Genomic DNA, 10,143 nt, shown 5'->3' with positions numbered 1-10,143 from the left:
TGAATGTCATTAGAACAGGCTCAGCTAATCTAAGGATGGCATGTGAAATGCGACAACTCGATGCACGTATTCAAGTTTGGAATTGAAATACTATGCAGTTAGCATGATGCGCCGAGCCCGGTGCACACAGGACTGATGAATGATGCACGCATGCATAGCATAAGGTATGCTAAATTAAAGATACCCTAATACTAACCGTCAAAGCAGGTAAGTAAAAGGGAAAAAGAAGTGGGGGTTGGAAGACATGCACACACGCACCCACACTTATTACAAATTCGCCCTCGCTCGGAGGGACCAAAAGAATAATACACTTTAATTAACCTACAAGCTAATTAAATAATTTACAGACCACCTAATTAATTAACAAATCAATTAAGCTAAGGAAAGAATTAAAAGGCCTCGGGAAGAGGGATGCACGCATGCTCGGATTGGCTTCGCCTGGAAATCCAATGCCATGCACAAGCTGCCTCTGTTTTTCCTGCTCTGCTCCTCTAAAAATGGCACAATTCCCAAGGTATACCTTATGAACACTGGGGAATGCCACCGGCCATGTGGAATGGTCACCGACCAAATAGAAGTGGTCATCGACCATCTATGGAGTTATCGGCCATCAATAATTGGTAGATCGGCACTTGATGTAGTCGACCGGCCAAAGCTTCCTGCAGAACCTGTTTTGACAACAGCAGAGGGCAAAACAAGGCATGGCAATGCATTTCAAGCAAATGTGTGCACCAATACACCCCTTATCATGTTTATGACTCAAAGGGGGATAGTACTCGATTCTCGGACCACCAATCGCGCATTTCAATGCGTGATGGTGCAAGAAATCAAGTTGTGCACTTTCATGTCAAATGAAATGAAAACCAAATAAGCACATAAAGGCCCAACCTCTATCACTTGATTTCAAGAGGCAAGGCATGCATGTTCAATGCAATGCACCCTAGGCGTGGAAACTAAGTAGGCAACATGAACATGTGGCAAGCATGGAAAGCATATAACAAGCATGCAAGCTAATTGAGCATGCAAGATGCAATGCCAACATGCAAATATGTAAAACCTGTGGGATGTTAAGCAATCAAAACAAAGATGAGAATGTGTGCCAAATGCACTGTGATTCAAGCATGCAACACATGCGGTAGGCCAATTTTTCAACAACACACAAGGCGAGCATGCAACAACACACGAACAATGGGCGCATACCAAGGTGGACAGCTCTCTACTTAGCCCAAACAGTGGCCAAAGGCTATGGAAATGGGGCCAAATGCACATACAAGCATGTATTCATACATGATCCAATTCCTAAGCATCAAAAGGAAACTTTTAAGCACACTAAAAAGGAGGACAATCATGGACTAATGGCATGCATACTAAGCTCTGAAATCATGTTATAAAAGGTGCCAAACCAAGTAAACAAGACAAACTAAGCATGCAACGATGTCCGAAACTCATGGTAAGCCAAGGGGCTTAAAGCATGGCCATACCAACCAAGCCTCACAAGGTTAAGAGGACTTAAAGTAGTCCCAAGGCAGACCTAAACAAAGCTAAGGTCACGCCTAGATAGCATCTAAGTGGCCTACGCATGGAGCACAAGACTACAACCTTTTAAAGCATTATGGGAGCATCAAATGCAAGCATACAAGCATACCATGGGGACTGAAATGATGCTACAAGTGGTGCCAAACCACTGAAACAAGCTAAGCAATGCATGCTAAACACTCACACACCCGAGGCTAGCAAGCCAAAATGCAAGGTGGCTATACAAAGCAGGTCAAGCATGGCCAAAGCAATTAAAAACAGAGCTAAAGCATACTAAATAATGCATAAAAGCTTCACAAAGCTTGGCCAAAATTATGCTATAACAAGGCTCAAAGCACAAAGCATGTTAAGGCAAATTCATGGCATTACAAGACAAGTATGCTAAGCATGCATGGTGTGTCTAAACCAACTAAAAATAGTGCTATATCATAACAAAATAAGCACAAATAACACTTAAGGCATGGCCAACATGAACTTAAAAATGGTGCTCACACATGAGACTAAAATGGCACTTTTAAAGGCAACAAGGAGAGGGGATGTCCCTCTCCTTCTTAGGACCTTAAAGCACCATCCCCCCCACTAAAATCCCTCAAGATTTCAGTGGTGAGGAGGCCCAAACAAGGTGGTCCTGAAGCTCACCAAAATAGCACAAAATGGGGGCTAAACGTGGCCTAAGAGGGGTCAAACAACCCCAAAGCTCAAAGCAACCTTAAATAACTATTTTAAGCAAGTAAAAACAAGACTTTTATTTGTTATACACTAAGCTCAAAAATAGATGCAAGGTAGGAAAAAAGACTATGCAAAAATGGGGTATTTAAACGTAAAGTTCTTACCCTTGTAGACCCCTTCAAGAACAGCACTCTAGCTGCTTTCCTTAGCTCAAAACCAGCTCAAAACTTCAAGAACAACCTAATGGCTCCTCGGCAACCAAGGTAAGGTGTAAAACTAGGTGTTTGTGCACAAAAGTAAGGACAAACACACACTCACAAAAGTAAGGACAAACACACACTTATACACAAAGAGAGTGAGATATAGAGATAGAATAAATACACTATGGCTAACCCTAATCCAGACCTCTGGAACTCAACCCTCTAACCCTTAAGGAGGGAGGAGAAGCCCTCCTCTTATAGAGGATCACTCTTGCAAGGCTTACAAGACAAGCGAAGCAAAAGTGTAATCCCTCCATACATGTGTATGGAGGGGGTGCAAGGTGTATGCAAGCTAGCATAGCTGGCATAAAAATATTTGCAAAAAGCATATGCACAGTGATCAGCCAACCAAAAATGACAAAATGGAAAAATACATGGTCGACCGACCACAAAGAGTGCCGACCGACCAAACATATGGCCAATGGCAACAAAATAATGGCCGGTGGCCTCAAGCCATGGCCGGTGAGGTGTGGGTGTGGCCCACAAGCTACTCTCTGCCCCTCAAAAGCAAAACACAAGTGTTTGGTGCAAAACCAAACACAAAACAGCCGAGTCGAGAGATCCAGAGGCAAGGCGCGTGGCCGAGACATCCGGGAACTCAAGACGAACACAAACATGGATGATCACCGAGTGTTCAAATAGTGACGTCCAAGTCTTGAGGACGGTCAAAAATGGGATGTTTACACAATGCAACATGAACAACCTAACCAGGCTAATGGCATGCTCAATGCACATAGATACATACTCAATGCAAGGCGACACAGGCATGCAATCAATGTGAACAACAACTAGCATACGCAATGCAAATGGGCGTGACATACACAACGCAATGAACCGCATGGCATGCATAATGCTCGATGGACTTAAACCGAAATGGATAGGCCTCAGCCATGTCCAAATCAGTGGCCATACATGCTAAGATGGAAACTCAAAATGCTATACAAACATGCATGCATAACAGCCCAAGCTTATGGCTCATAACACAACTCCCCAAAAGCATTGAAAGGATGAGACATGGGGTACAAAGGCATATGTTCCAACACTGAAATGGCATGCAAAATGACTTAGAATCATGCCAACAACCCATGTAATGCATGTTGAAAAGCTCAAGCATCGAAGCTAGTGAAGTGTATTACACTAGAGGCGTGCAAGATAATGCTCAAATGGCCAAACCAACCCCAAACAGACCCTATGCAGGCCAAAATAGTAGCAAAGATGGGTTGAGATGATCGCTTGAAAGGCACAAAAATGGGGCTCATGTAATGGCTCACAAATAGGGCATAAAGGCACAACCCTCAAGAGCACTTAAGGAGTGGAAAATATGGAAGTATAACAACCCTACATGCTCTGAAATATCATTCTCAATGATACCAAAACATGCAAATACCTCAAGTTAAGCATGCAAGAGACGTCAAAACTCAAAGCTAGTCAAGGCTATTACACTACAAGCATGCATGACAAGCCTCATTTGACCAAGAAGGCTCAAAACAGAGCTAAGATAGCTCAAAATAAGAACAAAATCATGCTAGAACATAGCCAAAATATGCTAGGATAATGAGCCAAAACAACATGCAAACAAAGCTAGTAAACAAGATTTGCACTATGAGTATATGAAGCATACAAGAGGCTACCAAACCAGCCAAAAACAGAGTCATGACATGTCAAATGATGGCCAAAAATCTACTGAAATAGAGCCAATACATGCTAGAAAGACATGCTACTTTGATGAGCCACAAATGGGAATACACCACACATACAAGAAGCAAACACAAGGTGGCCAAACCAGCCATAGACAAAGCTAAGGAAGGTCCTAAAAGTCATGAAAAAGTTCCTAAACCAAGCCTTGAAAGTATGAAGATGCATGCTCCTTTGATAGGCCAAAAATGTAAGCAAACAAAACAAGAAGAGAGGGGACCACCCCCCTTTGATTTGAGGCCTCAAAACCACAGGCCTACCACTTAAAATCCACTAGATTTCAATGGCAAGAAGGTCAAGCAAGGGCTAGCTCAAAGGCCTTAAACCATGGCACAAAGCAAGGCCTAACAAGGCATGCAAGAGGGTAGAAGACCCTCAACACTCAAGAGGCCTTAAACAAACATCAAAAACACTTAAATACAAAAAATTTCCAGTTGAAATTAAGGCCTAAATAAGCATGAAAATGAGACTAAGAGAGCAACCAAAATAGAGCTTAAAAGGGAGAAAATAGGTTACCCTTGAAGCACTGCAAAACCAGCAGATTTCTTGAGCCAAAAACCACCTCTTGAGCTCCCTCAAAACCCTCCACCAACTCAGCGACAAGGTAAGAGAGGTTGTGTGCACAAGTGTGAAGCAAAGCACCAATATAAAAAATGAAAGAGAGGAATATAGAGAGAGTGTAAGCCCATCTCCTCCGCCCAAAAATCAGAACCTCTGCAGTGGAGAGGGAGCCCCTCTCTTATAGAAGAACCAAAGTTAAAGCTTCTTAGAGAAGCTCAAACTTGGATACAATCCCTCCATACACGTGTATGGAGGATACAGTATGTGCCCTCCAGCTGGCACAGCTGGCATCCACACAGTCTGCCAAAACAGGGAGAGAGGTGCCGACCACTTAAAGTGGTCGACCTGCTACTTGCAATGGTCAGCCGACCACTTCAAGTGGTCTCCCAGACAAAAAGTGGTCGGCCAGGGGAATTGGTGGTCTCCACAATGAAAGCAAGCCAATGGTGGGGTGTGAGACCAGAAAAGGTGGCCCACAGACCAAGAAAACCAGTTTCCCGACCAGAAAACCGGCTGGTGGGAAGGAAAGTGGTCTCCAAGGGACAAACTAGTCTCCCACCCTTGTACCACCTTCCAAACAAGGAATACAAAATTTTTACCAAAAACAAGCCAAAACAGATACAAGACGAGAGTTCGGGAAGCAAAGCGCGCAGCCGGGAGCCTAAAAAACAAGTTATTGAGCACCAAAAGTGGTACACGACCACAACAGTGGTCCCTCGGACCCTAGTGTCCCTCTAGGGAGAGGAAGCAAAGTATGCTTCGAAAACCAAGCCAACGGAGAGCGTTAAGCAGTTCCAAGACAAGGCGCACGACCGAAGGCTCCAAAAATCAAAAACTAGTCTCCAAACGGGAAAAGTGGCCTACGACTACAAAAAAGTAGTCTACAACCATAGAGAGATAGTCTACAAGACCTCTCCCTCCCTCTGGGAAGGGAAACAAGGCTTGGTCTGCAAACCGAGCCGAAGCACAAAGAGTTCGGAGACCCAGAGACAAGGCTCACAGCCAAAACTCCGAAGCTCGAAACGAGCACGACACACACTATCACCGAGCGCTCAATCGATGACGTCTAAATCTTAAGGTCGGTCAAAAATGGGATGTCTACACTATTCTAGTTAACTAACTAATCACAAAATGAAATTGAATAACTAGTTGAACTAACTAATTAAATACAACACTTTACAAGATTAACTAGCTACAACTAATTAATTATAATAAGGTTTATTTACAATTATGATAATTATAACACGAATGAAACAATTAATTACATTTGACAAAATGCGTAAGTGAAAATGGATGAAGGTTGCATGCACAGCGCCTAAGAGCTACTTTATCTGCCCGAGCCAACTCTGTTTCACCTTCAGCCACTGCCTTTGTTTCCTATAAAACTGCACTACTAGCCACACACTGAGGATCGGCTGGGCCATGCATCATTGATGCCCGACCAGGCCTACAGATGGCCGGTCGTGCATCAATTTGGTGCAAAACTGTTTTTGTGTTCTGAGGTGAACCAGTGCAGACAGAGTGTCCTCCAGCTCTGTTTGTCCCTTTCTTCCTCCTCTGTCATGGGAAAGCCTCGAGAGAAGGTTGAAATTGATTCCAAAGCCATCAATGAGCAAATTAATTACTTGATGGTCATGGATACAGTTTTGGAGAAAAATAAATTAAATCCAAAAAATAATACCACCCCTCCCTCTTGTCATGAAGTAAGCTCAAAGAGAGAGGTTGTAACGCTTCAACAATCCTCAAAATGCCATGAATTAGCACGTGACAACCCTTGACACAAGGAACTTAGCATAACGTTCAGCCAAGTTCAAGCAATTCCAACCATTTTCTTCATATGTGTTCATCCAAGTTTTAAGCCAATTTTATGAAGCATTTCCATTCTTTAGTCCATTTGTCCATGGTGATGTTAAAATCCTCTAAACAACAAATAATGTCAAATGAGAGGTTCATCTAAAGCATGAGAGAAAGACTATACGGTTGGCAATGAATCTCCGAAAAGATTAAGCCATTAAGTAGGAGTCTTTCTTACATGTTTTGAGCATCCTCAATCGGTTGAAATCATTCTCAAGAATGAAAGAGATGGATGGTGGATTGATTGTTAAAATTAGACTTTTAGACATGGAAAAGAGTAAAGAAAAGCTAGGAATAACATGTAACAAGTTATGTATGCAAACTTATGAGACAACAAATAAACTAAACAAAGATCAAACTAATTAAAAAAGTTAGAACAGCCCCAAAACAACCATGAATGAATGAAAATATAGGCTAAAATGCATGAAAAGAAGCCTAAAAAGCTAAACAACAAAGAAAAGAATCAAGACTAGTAAGCAAGAACAAGGAGGGATGGCTAACCCCTTCACTTTTGAAACCTCAAACATGATTTTTAGCCCTTTTAAAACTCTGAAAATCAGTGTAGATATCAAAGAAAAAGAGTGTAAAAGAAAGGTTTGAACTATAGGTAAAGATATAGAAAGAGTGTAAACTCTCTCTACTCTTTTGGTAGCTATTCAAACTTTATCTTGAACACTTAAATAGATTCAAAGAAACACAAAACAGTAAGAATCATGTAGTAAACGAAAGAAATGAGAGCAAGAGAGAAGAAAACAAGCTTATACCTCTCAAGGGGTATGCTTTTTGTTTGTGATCCAAACTTAGTCTCAACCTACTCTCAAGCTTGAATTATGCTTCTCAAAGACCAACCACGGGTCTAAGATGGTGAGACAAGGTTGTGTGTGATGTATGGAGATGACACAAGGGAGCTAGGTTAGCTCAAAGGTTGCTTGCTATGGAAGAACAAGGTGGAAGGAGCTCTCAAGTGCACATAGGCTTTCTAAATTTTGTTCAACCCTCAAAATAATAACACAGCTTCATTTTTATAGAATTTGGGCTTAAAAGCTGATAAATATCTTCAAAAATGGACAGCTGACAGCCTCCTGCCCAAAAAAGTGTTTTTCGCCAGCAAGGACTGGCTGGCCATTCCTAGCCACGGCCGGGCTTTGATGCCCTCCCCTATTTTTTTGGTTCAAACTCAGCTCAGGGTGAAAAATGGTCCAAAAATGGGACTCAGGGGTTCAAACAAGATAAATGTTGAAGATTTAAGGTTATTCCAAAAGCCTGACTGAATCCGAATCGTTGTGAATTCAAAGCACACAATTTAACTTTCATCATTGAGTGTATCGAACCAAGCGCCTAAGTCTTGCGGGAGGTCAAAATGGGGTGTCTACAGTTGCCCCTCTTTGATAGAGCTCGAGTAGTCATGAAATGACATGGGTGAATGTCAAAGCCAGAGACAACCCAATTTGATGAGGCCGCAAGACTTGGGCAAGAAAGCAAGACATAAATTAAATAGGTTGTGCTCGCAAGCTGTCTACGTATCCCTTTGCAAGGAATCAAACTAGTGTAGTTCAGGGGCAAAATGCAAACATATGATGCAAGAACATAACTTATGATCATACAATAAGGTTGTGCAATAAAACATTTGAATGCAAATGCAATGCAAAGAAAATGCCACATTTAAACAAACTGAAACAAGGTACAACAATTCTAATCATGATAAGAAGTAAGTAAATAAACACGCCTCGTGTGGGAAACACGAGCCAAACCATATTTTATGCAGAAATGATGTAAGAAAGTTATGCAAGTCTAATTATGCATCACACAGAAAAGGCGAAGGGCGACGTAACCGTCGGGCGCACCCGAGGTCTCAACCGAGATCCTAACACGTTGCACGCAAAAGGAGGAAAGGTGGTATGAACATCGGGCGCACCCAATGCTTTTAACCAATTTTCAATCCTAACACGTCACACGTGAGAGGAGGAAGGGTGGTGTGAACACTGGACGCACCCAAATGTTTTTAACCGATTTGCAATCCTAACGCGTCACACGTGAGAGGAGGAAGGTTGGTGTGAACACCGGGCGCACCTGAATGTTTTTACCCGATTTGCAATCCTAACAGGTCACACGCGAGAGGAGGAAGGGTGGTGTGAACACTGGGCGCACCTGAATTTTTTTAATCGATTTGCAATCCTAACGCGTCACACGCGAGAGGAGGAAGGGTGGTGTGAACACCGGGCGCACCCAAATGTTTTTAACCAATTTGTAATCCTAACGCGTCACACGCGAGAGGAGGAAGGGTGGTGTGAACAATGGGTGCACTTGAATGTTTTTAACTGATTTGCAATTCTAACACATCACACGCGAGAGGAGGAAGCGTGGTGTGAACACCGGCACACCCAAATGTTTTTAACCGATTTTAATCCCAACGTGTCACACGCGATAGGAGGAATGATGGTGTGAACACTAGGCGCACCCGAATGTTTTTCACTGATTTACAATCCTAACGCGTCATATGTGAGAGGAGGAAGGGGTTGGCGATTGACTAAGAACAAACAAATCGCATAAGTAGGAGTCAAAACAAGGATTCTACCCAAAGACGTGCGAAATCAAAACAATGCCACTGTGTTAGAACAATGGGCTCAACACGACGCATTTCAATCCGATTGTAAAATGAATATGATCCTAATGTAGCACGAATGATTTTATCTGGAACTTCTCTGAATGAACCGTACATACAATATTGTTGAGTTATGGAATAAGAGAACAGATTACGAAGACAAAACAAGTTATAAATTACTAGAATAGTTTAAACAAAATAAAAGTCTTAAAACAAATCATATTATTAATTTAAACTATGTGTCACACAAATAAGTTTAAAAAATTTAAACAAAATCAATCAAGAATAAAATAAATCAAATTATGCATTCATGCAACAAAACAAAACAATATTTTTGCTCACTCTCTTTATTTCTTCTTTTTTGTTTTTCTCTTTTTTTTTCTCTCTTTACTTTTTTTTTCACTCATTATTATTATTATACACCCAAATTAAAACTCAAACAATACCAGAACTAAAATAATAATAAAATAAACTAACATAACATAATGTAAACAACAAACAACATACAACAACAGAGAAAAAAAAAAAGAAAAAAAAAACGAAATTAAATTCACCAAGGGCTGGCCAGGCCTCAGTGAAGCACAGTCAGGCTTCGACAGCGTCGGTCGGCCTTTGACAATGGCAAGGGCAGAATCGAAAAGCCTCGGCCCATGGCTATTTAAAACACATTTCAAGCATCATTTCACCCACACACTAGGTCAAAACCCCCTCCCCCTTCTCTCTAAACTTCCTCTTTCTCTAGATTTCCTCTTTTCTTGAGTTACCCAACAACTTTTGCAAAAATTTTCCTTCCAACTCTCTTGATCCCCCACCTTTTGAACTGATTGGATTTTGATTTGGTGAGGTTTTGAGTTTTCTCTTGGTTTTTCTTAGATCCTCACACATTTTTCCACACTTTCCCTTTTCTCCCTTTGATCTTTTTATCTTCTCTTTATTTGCTCTCTCCTAGGGTTTGAGTTTTGTGAT

The sequence above is a fragment of the Camellia sinensis genome, chromosome 4 (genome assembly GCF_055761805.1).
Source record: "Camellia sinensis isolate YWXY chromosome 4, ASM5576180v1, whole genome shotgun sequence".
In the NCBI taxonomy this organism is placed as follows: Eukaryota; Viridiplantae; Streptophyta; class Magnoliopsida; order Ericales; family Theaceae; genus Camellia; species Camellia sinensis.
This window is presented reverse-complemented; position numbering follows the sequence as displayed.